At 40.1% G+C, this 25,654-nt stretch overlaps 1 long non-coding RNA gene across 1 annotated transcript in view; it reads right to left on the reverse strand.

The window, feature by feature from the left end:
- The window catches only part of LOC115304725, a 40,677-nt gene that overhangs the window by 504 nt on the left and 14,519 nt on the right, over nt 1-25,654 (reverse strand). The gene's annotated exons all lie outside the window — the stretch shown is intronic.

The raw sequence follows: 25,654 nt of genomic DNA on the forward strand, positions 1-25,654 counted from the left end.
GTGTGACCCTTGTGGCCAAACCACACCAGCCCAGACACACAAATAAGATCCTAATGGTAATGACAAAATTATAATTCTCTTCTAGTTTGGCCCTTTATGTAAGGACTCTAGCCTTCAAACCTCTCTCAGATATTTTAGGATTTCCCCCCAATGGGCCTGCAAATCAGTCATCTTGGCTCCAAAAGGCAGGCACGTATTCCACCGTTCCTGCGCATGTGCCTTTGGTGAGGTCTCATTACTGCCAACGCCAGTGTCTGCCAAGGGTCTGCCGTTGAGAACTGTCAAAGCGATGCAGGCTGTCATGGCACTTGGTTGCACAGGCTACTATCAGCGGTCTCCCTGGACTTGAATTCCAGCCGCGTCACACACACAAAAAGTATAACCTTGACCTCTCCAGGCCTCAAAATTAACATCTGTAAATTGGGAATAATAATAATAACATTTATCCCACAGTGCTTTTGATGATGCAGTGAGATAATCCCGTTTTAGAACTTAGCACAGCACCAAACACATGGTTAGCATTCAGTGAAGTTTCAGTATATAGCAAAAACAAAACCTCACATGTTATGCCACCGACCCCTGCCAGGGTACATACCAAAATGCTGGCTGCCTGCACATAGCACCATCTCCTATTTGAACAGAAGCTGCTGTTGCCTTGGGTGACATTTCTCTCAGGGGACCAGCCAACATAATTCCCTTGACTTATGACTTCACTTAAATTCTACTTTAAGCACCCATTCTTAGCGGTAATAGAAATTCAGTGAATTTAGAGCCCCACTCTTCCTCCCCAGGTGGCATGTATATTTCCAGAAGATTACACACCACTTCTGTGTTGTCTGGGGGTGGGAGGAGGCAGCCCCTAGTCCTTGCTCCCTCCACTGTGATGGACTTCGGTTCCTCTAGCGTCCTCCTCAGCATCAATGAAGTTAGTTGCTCTGTCACTGCTGACACTGAACCTAAAGGCCTTTCAGACCTAGCTCTCTGGCAGCCTCTTATATGCCACTCTAGAGCTGCAGAGAATCTTCTGGGGCTCTCTCTTGGCCCTTCGCCATCACTGGCCTCACAGTGGGTGCAGAGGAAATCATTCTACGGAAGACCTGGCCACCCAGGCAGGTCTCTTGACTCTTGCTTGTTTCTCAAGCTCGGAGAATGGGCACAGATGCACTCTACTTGGCTTCAGATTCCCTGGACTTGTCTGGATTATTCTGTCCACTCCTTTGAGGACTCTGACTAGATGTTAGGAGGAGAAAGATGGGATCCCCTTGAGTCATGACCAGCATCTGCTTCCACTGATTCCATTCAGTTCTTCTTCTTATTCTATGATGGGAAGAACGTCATCTTGCTGTGGAGAAAACAGGAGAAAGGAAAAGCCTTGTGCACTCTCTTTTCCCAAAGACCCTAAAGGGCCTATTGTTCTTTGGCTCCTCAGCTATGACATCCCTGATGACAATGAAGAGAAGGGCAAGGAAATGCAAAGATCTAAAAAGACATCTAGGAAAGCCAAATTGTTATCTGCCACAATCTTGATAACTCATAGAGTAGCTCTAGATAACATCTATTGAGAACCTGCTAGAAGCCAGGCATTCCCCTGAGGACTTTGTATGGATTAAATCGTTGAATTGTTATGACAACCTAGAAGGCAGGTAGGATTTTATTCCCACTCTCCAGATGAAAAAATGGAGGATTGGGCAAGTTAAAATACTTTCCTAAGGTCATTGAGGACGCCCATAAACAAAGTGGAATTCCAACCCCAGATGCTCCAGGACCAGAGCCTCAATGCTTTGCTATCTACCTCTCCCAAACAGCCCCTGTGGCTTCCTCGCAGTCTTGTATTGTGGCCTGGAGCATGAGTTATGGATCTGAGCCAGAGGAGAGTGGAACAGCAGGTGTGCCAGAGTCCCTCCCTACGCATGGTCACGGTCCTTGAAGCCAGGCTGCCTCCTGCACCTCTCTCTTGCTTTGGATGGAGTTACTAACTACCTGAATCCTTTTTAAATGGCAAGTCACTATTCCCCTGTGGGCCACCTCAGCCCTCTAGACTTCATCAGGAGAAGCCATCATGTCTGTTTAGAAAAGCAAAACATAGCCTAATGGAAAATACAAGATCAGCTTAAACCACCACTCCACCATCATAAGCTGTGAGACTTTGATCAAGTTCTTTATTGTCTCTGAGCCTTAATGATTTCCAGTCTAAAATGAAGATAATACTTACATGGTCATTAAATACATGAAGTGCTTAGCATAGTGCCTAGCACATAGAAGGCACAAAGTAGATATTTATTTGGCTCCTTCTATGACCTGAGTTTCTGATGAACATAAAGGTACATTTATTTGTTTCCTTACATTTTTATTTAAATTCAGTTAGTTTACATACAGTGTAATATTAATTTCAGGTATACATCGGGGTGCCTCAACACTTCCACACAACACTGGGAGCTCATCACAGCAAGTGCCTTCCCTGCTTAACCCATCACCCCACTCACCTCCCCTCTGGTAAGACATCAGTTTGTTCTTTACAGTTAAGAGTCTGTTCCTTGATTTGCCTTTGTCTCTCTTTTTTCCCCTTTGCTCATTTTTTTCTTAAATTCTACATATGAGTGTAATCATATGGTATTTTTCTCTGATTTATTTGCTTTGCATTATACTCTCTAAGTCCATCCATGTTGTTACAAATGCCAAGATTTCATTCTTTTTTTATGACCAAGTAATAGTCCATTATATATGTATAATATATATATGTGTGTATATGTATGTATATGTAAATATATGTGTACACACACACACACACACACACACACACACACACACACGTATCACATCTTCTCTATCCATTCTAACCTGTGCTGGAATAAACTTACTTCAGTTGCTCTGTGTGAAACTCCCTACTTGAGGTCCTTTCTCCTAGTACCTCAATCATCGCCTGATTATGTGCATCACAATCAATATACTGAAAGATTCACTCTTAGCAAAGATTTTTTTTCCTTAGCAAATGACTGCTATCTCTTGAATTATAACTAAGGTTAATTCAATTATTTTTTTCCTGAAGGAACTAAACACATAACCTTAAATACTAATGTTAATAGCTATCATTTGTAAATTACTCACTAGGAGCCCAATACTGTGTGAAAGTTGATTGAATCCTTACAATCTTGTGAGAAAGGGATTCTTGTGCCCATTGTATAGCACAGATCTTCGAGGTTTGGAGAAGTTAAAGAACATGGCCAAGGTCACAGAGCTAGCACATGGCAGAGCTGGACTTTAAACAGTGTTGTGTCCATCTGAATCCAAAGTCCTATGCTCTCCACCACTATTTTAAAATAATAATAGTAACAGTAGAACATAATAAGAAATTAGCTTCTATACTTTTTTTGGTTTTTAACAAATTATATATTAATCTAAATCATGTGTTCCATTAAACCTTATAATATAATGACAACAGCAATAAAATAGAGCTCATCTTTGTAGAACTGTTTACAGGACAAAGGAAAAGAAAGTCCCAAGAGAATTTTCTATTATCTAAATATGTACAAAATCTTTTAGAGGACACTGAAGGCAAATTATTAAAATCTGGTGTGCTTATTTTACTTAACTCTTCCACAAGTATATTCACTGGGGCTCTCCAGTATAGTGAAAAGGGATAATACCCAGCTGACATCTAAGTTAAAAAGACAAATTTTGGGTGCAGCTGGGTGGCTCAGTTGGTTGAGCCTCTGACTCTTGATTTTGGCTCAGGTCATGATCTCATGGTTGCTGAGTCTGAGCCCTATATTGGGCTCTGCACGAACAGCATGGAGCCTGCTTAGGATTCGCTCTCCTTCTCTCTCTGTCCATTCCTTGCTCATGCTCTCTCTCACTCAAAAAAAAAAAAAAAAAAAGACAAATTTTCTGTTTTGAATATTAGGTGCTGACTTATTTCTCCATTGGTGTTTGCTGTAATTCATTTCACCAAACTTCCTGGGAGGTGGGGGTCCTTTGGAAATTAAAAAGTAACAAACTAGATTCAACAGAGAAGTGACACATCACTGTTCAGAAACCTTTATGGTTTTGATGGAGCATAGAATCCAATACCCACATCCTTTCATAGACCTGATTAACAAGAAATTTCCTTTAAGCAGATGGAGCATGAAAATTACTGCCCCTTGGAATCAGCTGTCTAAACGAGTTTAATATTTTCATTTGATTTTCAACTGTTATTATTATTATTGCCATTTTAACTTATGCATTATAGCCACAGCATATGCCTCTGGGTACAAGAGGAGGGAAAAATTCAATTTTAGTGTTTGTCTTATTTATGCTTTACTTGAAGCAATTTGGTTTGCCACATGGAGTGAATAAAGCTGTCATGTTGTTGTTTTTTTCCCAAGAAGAACACAATAACTATAATGGACTATGCATTCATTATGATTAATTTTTTCTTCCATTGAATGGCATATAAAAGGGGGTAATTTCAAATTGAATTGTGTCTGGTGAATCACAATGCATGTTTCCAACCTAGGCACATAGCAGGTCTCAGCTTTTATGCCAGTGTTTTCCAAACACACAATCTTTTTTGAAGAATATTACTCAGGATGCAGCAAAAACATGTTTTCTGGATTATCTGTGGTTGTTTTCTGCTGGAAAATTTAGATTGAAAAATAACCTTCAACTCCCAGAAAATACTATGTTGAATTGGCTTGAATTCTCTCTTCCTTCTTTCTCTTTTTACATTGTTTCCTTTACATTCTCAGCTAACACCTAAACATTGCCAAACCCTTCCTTATATGTTAGAAATGTTAGCTGTCTCATACCAGCATTCAGACATGCCTGGCCCTGCCCAGAGGATCATTGTAGTGAACACTTTGGTGCTCTGTTTGCATGAAATACTGAAGATCTCTCTAGAAAACAGCTTATTACCGGAGAAGAGAGAGGTGAGGGATATATGTTTGTTTCACGACAACAAGAAAGGGTCAGAGGAGAGAATCATATGGGCAAAACATGATCATTCAGATAATTCATTCAACATTGAGTCCCCTTGGGAGTGGGAACTATGAATAAAAACTTTAAGAGATGTTTTACCAAATATATCTTTAGACGTTGGAAGCACAAAGAAGCACTTTTGGTAGCCTAGGTAACAGATGGTAATATAATAATTAACATTTGTTGAGCTCCTCCTAATTACTAAACATTTAACGTACATCCTCTTAATCACACATTGTCATAATTCTCATGGTGACCCTCTGATATGAGTGGTATTCTCTCCATTTCAGAGATAAGGAAACTGAGGCTTGGAGGGGATATGTAACTTGCCTGTGGACGTGCGGCTAAAAAGTGGCAGATCCAGGATTCTAACTCAAATCTCTCTAATCTTAAAACTACTCTCTGGGCCATGGCAATACTGCTTTCCACCAAGTTCAACCAGAGTACATTGGAACGTGGAGTAGAAACTGTGGGCCGAGAGGCCGTGCATGCCAGCCTACAATGCGCCGTGTAAGGTGGGAGAATGATGGGCATAAATGTACACTCCATGTCGGTATCAGATGCCTTTTCTACTCCTTCTTGTCAGCTTCTTGACAGCCTCTTAGCGGCTGAGTAAGAGAGGAGGAAAGTGGCTCCTGGCAGATGCCTGGATGACCACTTTTGGGAACACAAGGGAAATAGCTCCTGGGTTTCCCAGAATAATCAGGGGGCGATTCAAAGGCAACTGAAATTCTGGAAGAGTCAACTGGTGACAGAATTAAATAAATTCTGTTTTGTTACTGTTTTATGGCTCTATTTTTAACTTTAGGCTGCTTAGAACTAGGAAAACAGGTCATGCAAAGAAACCCCCAAAACAGGAGTTGGCTGGTAATGAAACAAGGAAAATATCCTCTGGTTTTTATCTTCGGGATGCTTTGTCATTCCAGTTTGCGACTTCTGGGAGAGGGAAAACAACTCCGGAATGCTCCTTTTTCTTCCCTCCGAGCCTGCTTAGGAACAGGATCATTTTGGCCTTTTTTTCTTCTAACCTCAATGATTATTCAAAAAGTCCTTTACCAAATGAAAAAGTGCTTGATGACCAACAGTATTTGTCATGTTTGGGACACCTACTCTTCATAATAGGCACAGCACAAGGGAAGGGGATACAAAGATAACTAAGTTGGGATTCCCCGCTCTTCATCAATTTCAGCCTCCTGGAAGGAGACAGGCAAGGATAGAACTCATCACACACAAGGTAAAACAGAGCTAAATGAAGGCAAAGTAGCAAAAGTCCAGGAGGCTTTAGGCACTGAGTACCATTCATATGGGGGCTTTGCCCACCTTCTCACTCAATCCAGTTTACGTAAATGTATGTTTGGGGTAGGTGCTATTTCACATTATTCTTCCTGGCTTTCTGAATCTGTTCCTTTGGTTATTCATCTTTCTTCGGCTCTCTCTACAGACTCTTCCTTTCTCCCCTTCCAAGTCCCTTCTCAGACACCCACTGAAATTACTGAGCTCCTACTCAGAACCACCTTCAAATCAAGCTACTAACGATGTGTTCTTGCCAACCATTACTCTTTAGTCCATCTGTCTTCTTGTCTGCTCAGAAGAGTCCAAAAGTATTTCTAGATCTTTAACAATCTTTAAGCCACATGGAGGAAATGCATTTAAACTAGTTAATAAGACCACAGACTAAGGGCAAAGCACTAAGATCGACTTTTATGTATCCAATTACCACCTTAGATGTCAACTATGCACCAGGGGGTTCTTAATGAGTTATGTAAGGGAGAGTCTTTGAAATGGTTTGGCCTTTCCTCCTTCCTTTATAAACGGGCATCTATCCTGCTCTGCTGGAACAAGACACTAAAAAATGCAGAAGAGAGCAACAGCAATGAGGAAAAAGTTTATGACAGTGGGGACTTGTCTGTGTTGCTCACTACTCCATTTCCACCACCTAACTCGCAGTAGCTCCAGATAAATATTTACTGAAAGAGGAAGGAGAGGAAAGGTCGAGGTAAATGTTGGACTTGGCTTGTACTAGATGAACTCTGAGATCCCTTCTTACTGAGACTGTGTGACCCAATCACAGTGAGAACTTAAATTTGAAAAGCTACATTAAACTCATCACATTGCATCGTTTCTTCACCCATTCTCTCTGCATTTACAAATTGTTACAGTGGTATGGCAAATATTGGGAACAAGTAAAGGAGAATAGAATGAAGGCAATGGAAAGAATTTCAAAAGGCTATTTATTTTATCCCCAGTTAGCAACTAAATCATCCCATAAAAGGATGCACGATGATATAATGGAAAGTGTGCAGGCTTTGGAGTCCCGCAGAGCTGAGTTTGAATTCCTGTTCTCCTGCTCACAGGCTGTATGACCTTGGACAATTTGACATCTTTGAGCCTAGTTCCTCTTTAAAAATTTTTTTAATGTTTTTAAATTTATTTTTGAGAGACGGAGAGAGACAGTGTGAGCAGGGGAGAGTCAGAGAGAGAGGAAGGTACAGAATTTGAAGCAGGCTCCAGGCTCTGAGCAAGCTGTCAGCACACAGCCCAACGCAGGACTCAAACCCATGAACCGTGAGATCATAACCTGAGCCGAAGTCGGATGCTCAGCTGACTGAGCCACCCAGGCGCCCTGCCTCTTTTATAAAATACATACCATAAAATAAGAAGATATTTTAGAGCATTTTGCACCTTGCACAGTCTGAGACATAAAAAAAAAACCTTAAAAATTAATTAGTTCCATCTCTCCTCAGAAAGCTATATGTACATAATTATTTTTTAAAAGATATGTCTCAGTTTCCTTGAGGATATCAGTATTTTACAAGTTTTCTAGCCTCATAAGTCTACTGACTTTGGAATTGTGCTGACATGAAAGGCCTTTTACTTACTTAAAACAAAACCAGAAAGAAGCATCTAACTTAATCTTGGTTGGAATATCAGTTGAAGAATATCACTACTGCCAAATCCCATTTGTATAGTAACTCTTCATAAACTCAAAGATCATTGCCGAGTCCTTTGCATGCCTGTTATTAAACCAAACCCTTACATATTGCCTCATTTGTCAGAAGTTTTTAAAAGAAGAATTCTTTTAAACACTATGTATATGACTAGGTCTTAAACCTGTTTTAAGACAGGGCTTTGTTTTCACTCCAGAAAGGCAGAACCTAACTATGGAAGATATATATCAAAGTTAGAGGAAAAGAAAACATATATTATCTCCTTCTACTAAACGAAGGTTAATCTCTCTTCAAAGACTTTTAAGTTTAAAATAGCTGTGACACAGCCAAATGACTTGCAAGGTGACTGGAGACAGGAAACTTGGATCTCTAATAGGAAGTGTTTGAAAGTGGAAAGAAGGTTCTGGAGCAAATTTTGCTAGGCAAGCGAGGGACTGAGTCTTAGTCCTTCATGATTCTCGGAGTAGGGTCATGTCTGGCACCAAGTAGTGGCATCAAATCATAAGCTGAATTGAAGTAATAGTTGTTGCCTCTGTAAAAACTCCACAGGAATATCTTAAATAGAAAATAGAAAAATTAAAACTTAATAATATTATATTATAATAACTATTTTAAGGGTCCTACTATTTCCTTGAGATGCATATTGCCCTTTTAAAGCAAAGAATATCACTTTATTTTTCAAAGCTGTTGAAAAAATATTTCAAAGGCTACCAGTTCAGGTCACAAACTGCTATCTTTTCCCTGGATCCAATTAAAAATACTCAATAAGGAGGTTTACACAAAAATTGATTTGTCTTCGTGGGTTAGGTTCATTCCTGCACACTTCTGCCTTCAGTAGAAAGGTGCACTCTACCACATTTACTCCAGGGCTGCTGTTCCCTTTCATGGCTGACATTCATTCCTATACATGTAGCAATGCACAGTTTTCCTAAATGTGTGGAGGAAGCTTATTTAAGGCATACAATAATCTGAATACATCAGAGTCTTCTGTCTTACAACTGGGTAAGAATGCTAATAACTCCCATGGAGGATTGTGGGACAGAGTAAGTAAAATAATGAAGGCATCACTCAGTATATGTCTGGGACCTTGATAGTAGGCACCAAATCAATGTCATTAGCGATTATAGGAACAATACTAGTAAAGAATACGTTCATCTTTCAGTTAGACCTGAGTTCGAATCCCAGCTCAGCCACTCTACAGCTAAATTTGGGGGCCAACTTTTAAATCTCTTTAAGCCTCAGCTTTCCCATTTACAAAACCTGGACCCTTATGGCACCTATCTCAAAGCACTTTTGAGAGGACTAAACTTGATAATCCACTTAAAGAATTTAGCACAATATATGCTGCTTCTATGTGTTCAACAAATGTCTATTATTCTTATTGCCCTCATTATTAATTATAATAATTCATTAATTAGTTTTGTCTGTACTTTTCTCTAGGGAAAAAAATAAATAACTTAAGCATCTAGAAAAATACTCAATAAAACACTCCCCAACATTCTATCTCTGAATATTTTGGGTAACACAGCAGTATGAACAATAATTCTTATTCATTAATGATGTATTTGATGACTCGGTTTGAGAATCAAATGAATCTCAAGTCTTGAGCCCAGAGAAATAATTAAATACAGTAATTCCAAAGATAGGGGGTTGTATATTGGAGATCAGTTGGAGCTTTCTTAGAATATAGATCCTTCTTTTTCCTAAGCCCTTGATACATCTTAGAGAGGTGGAAGAAATAAACATAAGAATTTAAAAAATATCTGGGGTGCCTGGGTGGCTCAGTTGGTTAAGCACCCGAATTCATCTCAGGTCATGATGTCACAGTTCATGAGTTCAAGCCCTACGTTGGGCTCTCTGCTGACAGCTCAGAGCCTGGGGCCTGCTTCAGATTCTGTGCCTCCCTCTTTCTCTGCCCCTCCCCTGCTCACACATTCTCTCTCTCTCTCTCTGTCTCTCAAAAATAAATAAACATTAAAAATGTTTTGAAAATTTAAAAATATCTGCTTTGGGTTAGGATATGGGCTCTTTTATTTTGAGGATCACTTATTTATAAGATTAATAAAAGCTTATTTTTAAGAAATTATTTATTCCTATTTTAATGTTTTTACTTTTAAGAATTTTAACTAAATACAACAAGTTGGGAAAGTTGTTTAAAATAATATAGGGGCACCTGGGTGGCTCAGTTGGTTAAGTGTCTAACTTTGGCTCAGGTCATGGTCTCACAGTTGGTGATTTGAGCCCTGCGTCAGGCCCTGTGCTGACAGTTGAGAGCCTGGAACCTGCTTCTGATTCTTTCTCTCTCTCTCTCTCTGCCCCTCCCCTGCTTGCACCCTGTCTCTCTGTCTCTCTCTCTTTCTCTCAAAAACAAAATAAACATTAAAAAATTTAAATGTCAAAATAGACAAAACAAAGAATAGATTTTGAAGGATATTTATTTACCTTTTCATTTTGAAGATGAAGGCGTTGAAATAAAGACTTGCCTAGGGTCATACAGGTGAGTAGGCATGGGGCTCAGGCTAGGTTTCACCAATTCTCTACAAACTGCTCTGTTACAACTCTACAAAAATTAAGTCAAGGTGCTGATTAATCAAGCCTGAGTCTCTATGAGCTAGAGAAATGGAAATATTTTCCTGCAGTCCATCACGAAGTTATTTAGTCCATGAAAATCTTATCATGTTCTGCTTGGCTATGATTCATCTTTGGTACACAATGTGTCATAGCCATGTATTGATTTTGTCAATTTAATGTGAAGAAAATTAATTTAATTAATTATTGAATGAACCAGTGTTTCCTTGTAATCCCATGAAACCTGCCCTAAAACTTGCATCTACTTTTCTTCCTTCAACTGTAACTCATTTGTATAACCAGACTTGACTCCACAGTTGTCAACAGCTCTTATGGCTTTCCCATCATATTTTTCACCTCTAGAACTCTCAGACATTTTATGCAGTAATTCACATTATTCCCCAGAGGCTAAGAACTGATTAATATAGGACATTAATGACATTTTAAGGTCCCAGGCTCTGCTTTATTGTAAGGTTGTGAAAGGCTACCATTTAATTACTGCTGCCTCAGTCTCAGAGAGATTTCCCTTTGGTGATAGAAACATGGCTGCAACCACCTCAGAACACACATTTCCTCACATTAAAATGCAAACCACAAAAGCATGCCACTCTTTTTGCCAAAAGTTATGAGAAATATTTCAATGACCTTTTGATGGCATTGGTTTGGTCCCATATCTATCTCTAAACCAACCACTCTGGCCAGAAGCATATGAGCTTTCTGAGGCCAGGCTTGGCTCAGGTACGGTCCCTGGGGTGAGGTTGAAGGCAATTCCATCACGAGCATAAATAGTGAAAGTGGCAAGTGATGGACCCCAAGTAACTACTGGGGAGGGACTGGATTCTGATCTAACAAATATCTACTACTCTGGGGCAAGTGTCTGAGCCATGGGATGATAGGATAATAAGGCTGGGACCCTATAGTTGGGAAAGATGGCACCTACTGGAAATCTTGAAAACTATGACCATCTTATACAATTGAACATCAAGTCCATAATTATTATAATAAGAATACCACTTTTGACATTTTGAAAGTGATTTTAGTGGTGAGAAGTGCTACTTTATGCAGTAGGCAATGTCTTCATGGGATTCTTCATCACGAAGAGGCTGTATTTCCGATTAATATCATTAATTCAAAAGATTCAGTGGGGGCAAAGCCTAAATTAGAAATGTCAAAAAGGGATAAGACACCCCAAATTTCTGTAACTCCTTCTGAAAACTAATGATGAAAACGCCTTTTGAAAACGAAATGATCCCCCAGAGCAGAGCAGTCTATGTGTTCCCCTGAGGCCTGGGTAGCTCACCAGCCTCACTAATCTAGTCCAGCTCAACAAGCAAAACGGAAATGGTTTTACATGCACTTTTAAGTCCCTGACAAAGTTTAAGGATTAAACAAAACAGAAAGATGCAACCGCACTATAAAGAAAAAGAACATGTGTTCCTTTGCTTTATTTTTATATCCAGCAGAGAGAAGAAAATGCAGCTGTAATCCACATAAGTGAATCAAGAGAGTGAGAAAAAGCATGTTTTAAATTCAAAGAAATTTGCTTGAGACCAAAAACAAACTCAGATAAACAAATGATTGTATATTGGAGCCAAACCTTTATATTCAAACTTTGGCTCCCTATTTCTAAGTTCTCAAATGAGAACTTACATATAAAGTAAATTTATTAAATGATATTATTACGTATAATATAAAATCTATGTTGTCATACATGCCTCAGAGTTGATCACTGAGTACTTGATAAGCCAGGGCACTTTTGCTTTCTTTTCCTCTAACCTCCTAAAACAAAGGTCTGGAAAGTTCCTGACACTTACACTGTAGCTTGTTTGATCAAAAAAGCTCAAAATCCTTAAGAATGTAAATGTGTCCTTCAAGCAGGCTTTCATTCCCCTCCCCCCTTTTTTTTAAATTTTCCTGGGGTATTATTGTGCTTCCTGGTGATCTAGCCATGGACGAATGATGAAAAGAATTAACTATTTCAATGATTTGTGGCCTAGTATATGCACGGAGGGACAAAGTGGAAATAAAAGGTCACAATGAGATTTGATCTCTTCACATTCTGTCACAGCTAAGGATAAAGGCACACCTTGGGAAAGAAACTGTGTAGAAACAGAACTTCTTGTTGTATGTTATGCAAAACCATAGATAACGTGCATTTATAGAAAATAAATGTCTTTAGAGATATCAAGTGAGGTCCCAATTTTTTTAAAAAACATTTTACATTTCTAGAACTTTGGGATCTATGAACCCAAGATGGGTTTGGGGTTTTTTTAATGGATTTGGGATCAGAGTGGGCAGTTGCTTAATTTATTCCTTACCTATCCCCATTGACATGATTACTAATTTATGGGACTCTATGTGTCTGAAATATAATGCCAAATGGACAAAGACTGCCTGGTGAGGAGTCTACTGGGAAGACAGAAATTAAATAAAAATATCATAATTATGACTGCAGCAAGTGACACAAACGGAAAGTGTGATTGAAATGTCCAGTGAGGATACTAAAGTAGTCTGGGAGAAAAGGAGAGATACCTGGTCGCACATCAGAAGAGTTAGGTAGGTGGAGGGGGTCGGGGTCGGGACGAGTGGCAAGAAGAGACAGAGGACGCTACGTCTTTGAAGTTTCTGAGATGGAAAGGAATACGAGGCGTTCAATCAGCTCAAAGAAGATCCCCAAGAAGAAGGCAGGACGTGAAGGAGGGTTGAAACTAGAGGAAAGTGGAGGCAGAGCACATAGAGTCTTGAAGGCGTAAGAATCTGATGCTTCATAAACAATGGAAATTCATGGGAGAGGTTTTTTTTTTTTCCAAATCATGTCATTGTCCTATTTTTTTTTTTGAGAGTCCCCTTTTCCACAGTTTTAGGAATCAATTAGAGAAGTAGAAGCACAGAGATAAGAAGACTAGTTGCATCTGTTGTTTTGGTCCAGAAAGCAGGTGATGGTGAGTTCACCCACCAGGGATGGCAAAGCTGATGGAGAGAGATAGAAGGGTTTGAAAATTAATTAGGAGCCAGAATCAAGAATATAATGGGTAAAGTGAGTGAATGTGGCTCCTGTGTTTCTAGACTGGATGGAGGCAGGGAGGGTGATCCCTGGCTTTGGGGCCTCCAGTGGCAGAGGATGTTTTAGGAGAGATTAACTTCAGTTCTGGAAATCTTTGTGTCATATCCAAGGAGCGACAAAGAGTTGATAAATAGCTGGTTGGGTCTGGAATATAGCAAAAAAAGTCTGAAATAGATATATTTGCAAGTTTATATAATAAACACTCTCAAATGCTTCCTAGTTACCAGTCACTAAGCATGTTACAAATACTAAACTGTTTAATCTTCCTAACAACCTTCTTTTAAATGTGTTTTACCAGGATTATTAACATCGCCCAGAGTCAGGATTCAAACCCAGGTCGTCCAGCTCCAGAGTCCACACTTCTAAGCACTAGGCTGCTGGGCTGAACCCAGGAATGGGAAGGGTGTGGGTGAGACCACAGAGTTGTATTGTAAGAGGAGAGGGAGCTTTGGGGAGCTCACACCATCAAAGGTCAGGAGAGGAAAGAGAATTGGCAAAGGAGACAGGTCACTTCTATAAATCCATTAGACCCGTTTGTCTTAACATGTTTGCCCAGCAAGGCCTCACACTTTGAAGTCATCCGAGCCCAAATGACATTCATCTCCATTAGCCTGGACACCCTCACCACCAGATACAAAATCTCAGGGATTTCTTCTCCTTGAAAAATCAGACAGAACTACCACACCACTTTCCAGGCTCTGCACAATTGGTGTTCCTCCAAGGCTGACTCTTTTGCCAATAACTTGACTTGTATTATTTTTAGTGAAATATCATGTAGCAAGCTGCTCCTAAAATATTTCCAGTCTGGAGTGCTGGCAAAAAAAAAAAAAAAAAAAAAAAAAGTCAAAAAGGAAGAAAGCTGAGCATGGAGGGCAACAGTGGGAAAAGAAAGGGAATAATGAAAGGTGGAGGGCAGACCACACCCAAAAACTGTAGAGGAAAGAACGTCTTTTTTTTGTTAATGTTTATTTTTGAGAGAGAGTAAGAGACAGAGCACAGGTGGAGGAGGGGCAGAGAGCGAGGAAGACAGAATCCAAAGCAGACTCCTGGCTCTGAGCTGTCAGCATAGAGCCCACCATGGGGCTCAAACTCATGAACTGCAAGATCATGACCTGAGCTGAAGTCAGATGCTTACCTGACTGAGCCGCCCAGGTGCCCCAAGAACACAATCTTTTAAGTGAGAAGCTGGAAAGTCATAAGCACATTCTGGTTGATTTTAATCTCAATGGGCTGCCACCCACTCCTGCCTGCAGCTTTCCTAATTAAGCAATTACCCAGTTCCTCTTTAGTGATGTTGTTAGTTGGTTTTCACTGGGTGTAGAATTTGACAGTACCTCGGCATCAGGAAGCACAGGCTTTGGATTTGAACCAGCACAAGGTGTGTGAGTTCAGGCTCTGTGTTAAATGCATGACTTCAATAAGTTACTAATCTGTGGTCTCAGTTTCCTCATCTGTGAAATGGGGATGATGATAAAATCTACTTCATAGAATTCTTATGAAATATTTGAAGTCGTACCTCACCTGTGGTATAGTTAATACTCAAGAAGCATTAATGGATCTTCCTTTTATTATTATTAAATGGTTTCATGTGCTTCCAATGCTTTTAGCTACATAATACCATGGTATATGCAAGAGCACCAAGGTATCATATTGATAGTGAGTCATGGTCATGGCATGGAGGATTTTTAAATTTAAGTATTACTAGTTGAATTACTCTCAACTATTGTTTGAATCTGGCAGCATTTAAAGAAGCACAAATACTTTGTGTGTTGACTGTCGGGGAGACAGAGCGCTTTGTCACAGAGATCAGACTCTGCACAACTGTGGGATCTGGTTCAGCAGCCTCTGTAAGTCATGGTCTTCAATTTGACACCGGAGCTTGCAGTCAACAGAGCAGATGGTCAGGAAAGGAAGATGGATGTAGAATTAGGGAGAACAGGACAGACCAGAACCCACAAATATGAACTGGAGCCCACAAGGACGAACTGAGACCTATACCAGTTCTCGTGATTTCTGACCTTAGTTATTTGGCTGTCCTGCAGAAACGGGGACCCTTAGGCAAGGACTGAACACATAAATGGTCCAGGAGTCAGAGAAGCTGAAGGAAGCTCTGGAAGGAGGGCGGTTACAGGTCATCTGCTACCTCACACCGACGAGGAGAGCTAGCAGATAGAGGACAATGTGTGTAAGCTACAAGGTGATTGTTGCTTCACTTTGTCCTGTAAACATCCTACTAAAATCTCTTGTAAAATCACCCCAAAGGAGAGTGCACAGGAAAGGGAATCCTGAGAAATATATTTCAGCCCCACCAATTGTTGACACATTACAAAACCACCCAGTTACTATGACCATGGATATTTACTAAACAGATATGTGCTCAGCACTGGGCCGGCTGCTTTATACCTCTTCTTTCATCTCTTGTCACCCCAGCCCCACAAGTCTAGCTATCATGGTCGAGGAAACTGAGGAAAATAATTCCTCTTGAGTAACTTGACTACGGTCAGAGGAGATTTATTTATAAGCAATGAAGCATACATCTAGGTTTTGGAGTTCGTGTCTGTAGTACCCAGATGCTCTAGATCATTAGAATTCCTCTCCAAAATGGCTTAGTAATAACCGCAACATCTGAGCATCAGGCGGTTCCTTTCCCCGCTCTTGTTAAAAATAATAAGGCAAGAAAGGCCCAAGGCACCGATTTACCTAGTGATAATATGACACTCTTGGAATCTTAATGAAAGTGAAATAATTTTCAGGTACTGTTTATGTATAAATAATATCCTCTTAAAAAGTTAAATAGATATCAATGCCAAGAGGAATTATTCCAGAGGCTCAATTTATTTCATTTCAAAAGCTATATATTAAATTCAGTTATATTCTAAATGAAAGCCATAGCCAGTATACCATTATCTTATATGTGGGCATGCAATCTACATCAGTTTGTACTGAATTTCATAAGAATTTAAGTGGAAATCTTCATTGTCATTTAGTTAAGAGTTATCAATATCTGGGGTGCCTGAGTGGGTCAGTCAGTTGTTTTCGGCTCAGGTCATGATCTCAGGGTCTCGAGATCAAGCCCTGCATCAGGCTCCATGCTGAGTGTGGAGCCTGCTTAAGATTCCCTTTCTCCCTCTCCCTCTGCCCTTCCTCTAGTCTCTCTCTCAAAACATTTTTTAATGAAGTAATTAATATTTGTGAAGTTATGTTTCCTTCAAGCAACTACAGGATCCCACCCACACAGGTAAAAATCCCAATTTACCAGTTAAAAGCTGGTTATAAAGAAAATATGGGATAACTGCTGCATAAGATACAGGTCCTCTTGTAGACAGATTGTGTTAACTCTGGACTCAGGTAAAAAGTAGCTAGCTGAAGTCACTAGAGACGCAAGTGAGGCAACAGGTTCTTACAGGGTCTCCCTCCTTTAGGAAAGGAGTATATCAAATGAGTTTCCATCATTGTCCTCTAGCCTGGGACCAGGTATAGTCAGTAGGGATTCAATGATAGTGGGAGCACAGGTAGAAAACTGCAGTGTTTTTGTCCTGGGGACTCGGAAGACCAAATATGGGGAAACTCATCACCAAAGAGACAAGGGAAGCCATGTAAGGAAAATGGGCAGAGGGAGTCCATCAATTTTTGTTTGCTGTTATTCTCTCAGTCACTCTTGAACCATTCATGAGCACAACAGACTCAAAACAGCTCTGAGACAGAAGCTGTAAACTAGATTTAGACCTACTACACAAGAAATTGAGTTTTCAGTTCTAATAAAAATCCAGAAACTTTCTGGCAAAGACAAAATGAACATTTATTAGTACTTATTGTAATGCTAGATAGTTCTAGTAGGTTAGCTCAAGATAGAGAATGACTAGCAACTTCTATATGACAAACTATTGTAGAGCAAATCAAGTGTAAGGAAGATGGAAGAAGCACTCCAAGTTGACCTTGAAGCCAAGAAATCACTTTGAAAATGTGATCTAAATGTGGAATTCAAATAAATCCTATACCTCATGTGCTCACTTATGTTTTTCCCTCTGTATAAAGTCTTTCTTTTCTGATTACTGTGTACAGAGTAATACATCACCTCTGAAATCCTTACTATTTCCCATCATTCATGCAGCACAACTCTGATACTGTCTTAAAATTATTTCCAGGGCACATGGGTGGTTCAGTCAATTAAGTGAGGGACTCTTGATTTAGGCTCAGGTCATGATCTCATGGTTATGAGACTGAGCCTTGCATTGGGCTCTGTGCTAGGTGTGGACCCTGCATGGGATTTTCTCTCTCACTCTCTCTGCCCCTCTCTCTCTCTCTCATTCTAAATATAAATAAATAAACATAATAAGAGTAAAAAATAAAATTACATTCTTTAAACTTTTTAAAAATTGTATTTTTAGAGAGAGAGTGTGAGCAGGGGAGAAGGGCTTGGTATCACAACCTGACCTGAGCTGAAATCAAGAGTCAGATGCTCAACTGACTGAGCCACCCAGCCACCCCTAAAATAAAATTACTTTCATGTAAGTATCACCCCAAGTTGTGTTTGGGCTCAGCAGGAAATTGGGTCATGAACAGTTAGTGATGCCTGCCACAGGCAAGGAGTCCATGTTGTGTCCACTCCACCTACCTGCCAACCCTCCCCCACTGTCTGACCTCTCTTAAGTGTTTTATAGATATTTTCCTACTGGAACTTTACAACAACTCTCTGAAGTAGATACTATTTTCTCCATTTTGCAGATGAGAAAATTGAGTTTCTGAGCGTTTGCATAAGGTACTCAGAATCCCTCTTGCCCCATTGTAAATAATGGAATTAGGCTTCAAAGCCTGAACTTTCTCCACCATACCACTATGATTCTCTTTATAACACTGCTTTCTACCTACTCAGTGCTTACCACAAAAGAGGTTCTTGGTGAACATTTTTACAGACTTAATAAATGGGTGAAATGTCAACTTGATGCACAGCAGCCTAAAATAAGGAGGTTATTTTTTAGACAGCTGTGAAGCTGGGGCAAGTATGAATCACAATAACAGACTTTTTTTAACTGGAAGCCATATTTGAAATTAGAGTATTGTCATATCTACAGTTCACAGAGGGTTGTGGCCAGATAAACATGTCTTCCAGTGATTAACAGGAGGGCCATTTTCAGTAAACACATGACAACAATATTAAAATCTACACAGTAATTAATCTATATTTTTTGTGGCAAAAATCATCATAACATAAAAATTTTATAAGGTTGCTTTGTGCTTAAAAGTCTTCATTGAGCCTGTCATGCATTTCGAATTTCACGGCTCAGCCTTAAATGTTCCTCATAATCTGATCAATATATTTATCTTTAGCCCCACTTCTACATTCGCTTATCTGACCAACCTCTCACCTCAGCGATACCAGGTTACTTAAAGCATTCATATATCATGCAGTTTTATGTCTTCTTTCTCTGCTGATACAGTATTCTTTCTTCCTGGACTGCCCATTACTCTTCTTTATTTTTTAACATTCAATTTATATTTAAAATTAAATTAACATTAAAGCATTACCTCTTTTTGCAACTCTTCTCTGGACTCTTGAACATAAAAGTCCTTCATTCTTAGAGTAGAATTCTGGATTCATTAGAGCACCCTTTTCATTTTAAATGCTACTTGGACCTTCATCCTTCTCTACCCAACCAAAATTTCTTTGAAGACACAAATCACATCTTATTTTATAACTATATCACCCAACATAGTGTCTGGCACATAATAGGAACTTAAGAATTGTTTTGAATAAGTGAATGTCAATTCCTGGAGGACATATACATGTAAAGGAGATAAGAAAAAGATAAACTATTGATCATTTGGGGTGAGGGGAAAACTCCTTTTTCTAGGAGATACAGTAGTTTATCTCTAAGTTTCTATTAGTCAGTCTGGTAAGGACTGCATTAGCATTTACCAAATTTCATTTCCCAGTCTTACTTGCAGTTTGGTTGGTCACATGATAAGTTACGGTGCCTAGAATCTATGCAGAAATGATGTAAGCTGCTTTTTAGCATGGCTGATAAAAATTTCCCATGTGTAAACCTTTGTTCACATCGTCTTTCTCCTATCTCCTGTCGGGTGATGCTCGGGTGACTTTGAAACTTCATACATTGGACTCACAAGATGGAAGTGGCCTGGGTCACTGAGTGACCACTTACATAAAAGCTAGTGTAGAGCCATTCATTTAGAAATACCTACACTGGTTATTAATCACTGAGAGCTGGAGCTTATTTATTACAGGAATTTGTGTCATTTATCATGATGAATAAGGCCTAACATGAATTCTATTTGCACCCATGTTGCTCTTTTTTTTTTTATGTTTATTTTTTTGAGAGAGAGAAAGACAGAGCATGAACTGGGGAGGGACAGAGAGGGAGACACAGAATCTGAAGCAGCCTCCAGGCTCTAAGCAGTTAGCACAGAGCCGGAAGTGGGGCTCAAACCCACAAACAGCAAGACCACGACCTGAGCTGGAGTCAGAAGCTTAACCCTCTGAGCCACCCAGGTGCCCACCTGTGTTGCTCTTATGTAAGATTCTACAAACATCTGAAAATGGAGCTTTTAAGACCTTAAGGGAGACTCGTTTAATTAAGTAGGACTTACTAAATCTCACTGCAACATGTTCATAAAAGAGAAACTGGAAATTGCAAAGGAAAACATTTCAGAACAAGGCAGATGGGATTCAGACCAAGAGGAAATCTGAGATGTGGTATGTGTGGTATCAGAGATATACTTATAGAGTGGTTCTGAGCTAGCCCCTCTACCTTACCCTTAGCCTGTATATTCACAGAGTCTGCAGAAATGCAGCTTGCTAGCCTCTTTTAGTGACCTAGTAGGGAAAAAACAAAGTTAAGACTATAATTTAAATGAATCTTGAAGCTTTCGTGGGTCAAGATAAAGTATGTATGGCAGGGGGCAGGGACCCAAAGGAGGCTTTGTCTTCCCATCAACATGCCCCTATTCTGATTCTTCCTACTCCCAATTCTGTTTTCCTTCCTACAAGTGATGGTGTTTCTGCTGCTAAAGTCATGCTCTGCTTGTTGAAGTAGTAGCCAAAGTGTAACTCTAGAGAGATGGTTGTTGGTAAACAAGACAGTGGAGAAAACCAGTGCTGAGTGCTCTTATATAAGCAAAACAACCAAAACCGTTCGCTTTAGGTATCATTACCCAAGGGATGACTTTCCTGTGACACTGTAGAGGATATTTGATTCAGCTCTATTTTACTTGTGTAGAGTCTTAAAATAGAATGTGACAAAATAGACTAATGCAAAGCTGAATGGATATTGTAGGAACTGAGGAATTACTGGGTATAATTAGATTTGTGGCTTGGTGGTACCAAGAGAGCCCCAGACTGAGACATCACTCAATTCTCAAGAGTTAGTCTCAAAAGGTTAATGCCAAGGACATCTCTTGGGGTGATCTCCCAGTTCTCTGTGACTCTCTTCCTTTTACTGAAGAACAGCTCTGTGGCAACCATGGAAATCCCCTGCCATGTGGGATGTAACTGATGGGATGGCCCAGCTGCTGCCTTCTGAGTCCACAGCAAGTCATAGGCAAGACCCCCCTTCCCATGGGCTGCCCTCAGCCCTCAGTGGCTGAGTATGTCAGGGATACTAATCAGGCTACTTCTTGTAAGGTTGCAAGAATTTTCTGATTCTTGACTTTGGCTCAAGGACTCCCATTGGCTTGACTAAAACTTTCTTAATGTTGTAGTCTTAGATTTTTCCAGTTTAATCTTGCTTCCTTTTCTCCCTCACAGGGATTCTACCTGCTTGATGACATCCTCTGATCCTCCCCATTGTCCTTCACAGGTATTTTCCCCTCGTAAATCTCTTGCATGTCTAATGCTGTCTTGACATCTACTTCTTAGAGGGCCCAAACTAATGCAAGATCACATCTTTAGGGGGTTTCCAAGAGCTGAGGCTGTGTTCTAGGATCCTGCCATAATTGCTAGGGGAACAGACAACTGACCAAACTGGGGCCATGGGATACCCAGTTCCAGGAATTTGAGGTGTAGAGAGCAGAGACATGAAGACTAGGGTACATGGAGCCCAGGCATATTTAAGGGCTCCTTGGAGAAATAGTTCATGAGCTTAAATGTTGAGATCCTGAAGCTGCATTCATACCTTCTTCTCCTATATTTTTGTTTTTAACTATTTCTTGATATTTTTGTAATTTTCCAATTTCATTCCAACAAGCTCCTCTTTTTCGTTTTGCTTGTCTAAGTCTATTTCTGTTACTTGCAACTAGACAAGGACTCTGGTGAGGCACAGATCAGATTTTTCCTAAGTCTTTTATGGTACTACAGACTTTATCCAGATCCTTTCCTGGCCTGTTTATATATCAGACCTCTGATGACATCTCTGTGGTATTGAGTTTTGTCCTCTGCATGAAGTAGGCCTTATTTTTAAATTGTAAAAATTTTTATTTTTCCAGGATGTTGAATATAAATCTAAAACTCCCAAAGTAAAGTTTAAAAAGCCGAAAACTCAGAAAACAAAACATGACTCACAGAAAGGACATTTTAATAGTTAGAAGTTATGGGAAAGGATTTGTCAAGCATCATTTGCTAAATCTCACTCATAAAGAGACGGTGCTCAGGAACTATAAAAAAAGAAAAGGAATCTTGTCCTACATTAGGCACATAGAGAGGAAGGTCAAAGAGTAAGATTATCTAAAGCAGCATATTATTTTCTGTCTGGATTGGAGGGAGATTTTGCCCTTTGAATGTTGAATTGCTAATAAAATAGGAAAGGTCTTGATAATGAGGGGGAAAAACACTACAAGAAGTCACAAAATGAAGCAAACCCGGAATTTGCCTACGGATTGCGTTCTTTAAAAACACTTTACACCCACTCACAGCTCTCTGTCTGGCAATGTCAGCATATTTCTAAATATGCACACCTATGGGGACTGTATCAATGTGCAAGGAACAAAATGGCACCAAATCAGATCACTTATTCTTTGTTAACCTAGGAATCTGAATTAGAGCTGCGGTTGGAAGCCCAGATTTCTACAAACTCTTTGAGCCCTCCATGTGACAAAACAGGCCACACTACCTCTGAAAGTACAGCTGCTTGATGTGTCTTCAGTTTTATGAGAAAAGTTTGCATTTCTTCACTTGATTTTCTGAGTAATTCAGAAACAGATGGCAGAAGTTTTAAGGATTCTTTTTAAAAGCTCCAGAAATCTATTTTCCTGCCTTCTTTTTTCCTTCCTTCCTTCCTTCCTTCCTTCCTTCCTTCCTTCCTTCCTTCCTTCCTTCCTTCCTTCCTTCCTTCCATCCTTAACTTCCTTCTTGTCAAATGCCAGCCTACTGACCATACTTAATGGGGAAATGTAAAAAAAAGTCATATGTATAATGTATACTCAGAGACATAGATGCTTTGTCAAATAAAGGGATGTGGCTAGATTTTCAATCAAAATAATTAGGGAATAAGCTGAGAATCTATTTGGTCTCAAGAGTTCCCTCGGGAGTTTACAAATATGTTTTCAAACACCAGACAAGCTGATCATTTCTGGTCTGAGCAGCAAAGTCTTGATATACACATCATTACATGCGATGGGGCCCCAAAGCTCTTCTGGGTAATCTCAAAAGCTTTTCTTTTGGTTTGAAAACAGAGAGGAAGAGATAATTAGTCATCATCTACTTAATCTCCAGTGACAGAGATTGGCCTGCCTGACCTAACTTACTTCTGTCTTAATCCCTTCGAAAGCGGAGGAAAGATGGCAATCATGCTGTGGAACATTCCTTCCTGTGTACTTTAAGCAGAGATCAAAGTATATCTCTCCCCGCCCCCCTACCCCCACTCCCAGACCCAGTGACATGTTTTCCTCAACAGAGGATCTGGAGCAAAGTGAGGTGTCCGTCTCATCTACATATAGCTAGCATGCCAGCCCTGACTCTGCCAAGGCTCTTCCCTTACTTCATAGTGACAGATAAGGTCTAAATCACAAAGGCTCCCTTCCCCACCCGCTGGACCATGGGAAGTCCAAACTTTCCAGTGAATCCTAGCAATCTCCAGGGGATGCTTCCATGTTTTAAAAATTCAGCTTGCTTCATATCTATCATTTACTAACTTTGGGCCATAGAGTTCTTTTCTCCCTATAGGGACTTGGCTCATTTAGTTCATCTCTTTCTGTTGGTGGGCTCCATGGTCTCTCCTCTCAATATTCTATTACCACTTGCCTAACAAAAACAAAAATCTGACTGGAGATAATCAATAACTTATCATACATTTAGAGGCAGTCTGAATCCAGATGGAAAAGAGATATGTCTACACACATAACAAATGAGACAACATTTAGATTCCTTCTTATGAGCCATGCTCTATGTGCTTTAACTTACTTCTTACTACCACACTATGAATCATGTAGTCTTTTTTTAAGTTTATTTACTTATTTTGAGAGAGAGAGAGAGAGAGAGAGAGAGAGAGAGAGAGAGAGAGAGAGATAGTAGGGGGGGCAGAGAAAGGGAGAGAGAGGATCTCAGGCAGGCTCTATGCCAACAGTGGGGCTCAAACTCATGAACCATGAGATCAAGGCCTGAGATGAAACCAAGAGTTGGAAACTTAACCGACTCTTGGCACCCAGGCATCCCAATTGTGTACTCTTATTAACGATGATCTATAGATGAACAAACTGAGGCACAGACATTAAAAAATGTTTTGTTAAAGTCACATTTAGTAAGAGGGAGAGCTTGGGTTTGAGTCTATGCAATCTGGTTGAAAAAATGGGATTCTTCAGCGTGATACTGTATTTCCTCTCAACTTCCTAACGAAGTAAATATAATCTGCAAAGATGCACCTTTACCCATTATTAAACTAACATGCATCATCACCTTTTCAGAACATTTGGCCAATTGGGATTCAAATTTCTCCTTTCTGGAGTCTTTAAAGTTCTTCACTTGTATAACTGACCAAAAACCACAGGGATGATCTGCTCCACAGACAGTCTCCAGCTCTTTGTGAAATGTAAACTATTCTGCTCACACCCCTTGCTCTTTTCTAGTTTTATTGGGTTCTTAGCTTCTGTTCTCTTCAACTAAAGAAGGTGAGTGACTTCTCCCTCCACAAAGGGAAGCTATCATTTCATGAGGCCACTGCCCCACTCCATTCCAGGGGACTTGGTTTCAGGTTTTTAAATCCCTTCTTGACCGTCCTTCTTTGGTGGAGAATACTCAAGGTCAGTGCTTGCAGCCACTGATAACATACATGCTTTCTGTAACTTGGATGGTCCCTATCCTCTGGTTTGTCCCTACCTCTTTGCACTTCTACTGGTTACCTTCTGTCCCAGGAGACCATTCTTGGTCTGCCTCTCTCCCCACTCTGACCCTGCCCATCCTTGCAGATGGAAACAGTATGCAAATGTTTCCCAAGCCTAGGTCTTGAGTTAAAACCTCTCCCCTGCATTCCTCTTCTATATACTAATCTGCCTTTAGGATATCTCTACTTCGAGGCCCCATGTACACCTTGAATGTAGAACAGCCACCACCTCAGTCATTTCATTAGCTCTTTCTCTGCCCAGAGTCATCTTTCACTAGACATCTCAGGTTCCCTGAACATCCTTTTTAAAATAATACTATCCCCCTACCCCACATACTCTATCAATGTCTGTTTACCTCCACTAGAGTGTAAGTTCCATTAGAGCATTGTCTTTTGTCTGCTCTGTTCAGTGCTGTATCGCCAGCATTTTGGAACAGTGCTTGGCATACTGTGGTCACTTGATACAATGTTAGAAAAAAGAAGGGAAGGGGGTTGCCTGGGTGGCTCAGTCGGTTAAGTGTCCAGCTTTGGCTCAGGTCATGATCTCACAGTTTGTGGGTTCAAGCCCCGCATTGGGCTCTGTGCTGACAGCTAGCTCAGGGCCTGGAGCCTGCTTCAGATTCTGTAGCTCCCTCTCTCTCTGACCCTTCCTTGCTTGCACTGTCTCTCTCTGTCTCTCAAAAATAAATAAAAAGCATTAAAAAATTTTTTTAAAAGAAGGGAAGGAAGCAAAGAAAGAAGGAAGGAAGGAAGAAGATAATGAACAACCCATCTTCTTGTTCTCATCTCAGGTCCTTCCAGCCCCAGCCACTTGGTTTCCAATGTAACATTCTAAAACACACATCTCATCA

Source organism: Suricata suricatta, chromosome 10 (assembly GCF_006229205.1).
Source record: "Suricata suricatta isolate VVHF042 chromosome 10, meerkat_22Aug2017_6uvM2_HiC, whole genome shotgun sequence".
NCBI classification, from domain to species: domain Eukaryota; kingdom Metazoa; phylum Chordata; class Mammalia; order Carnivora; family Herpestidae; genus Suricata; species Suricata suricatta.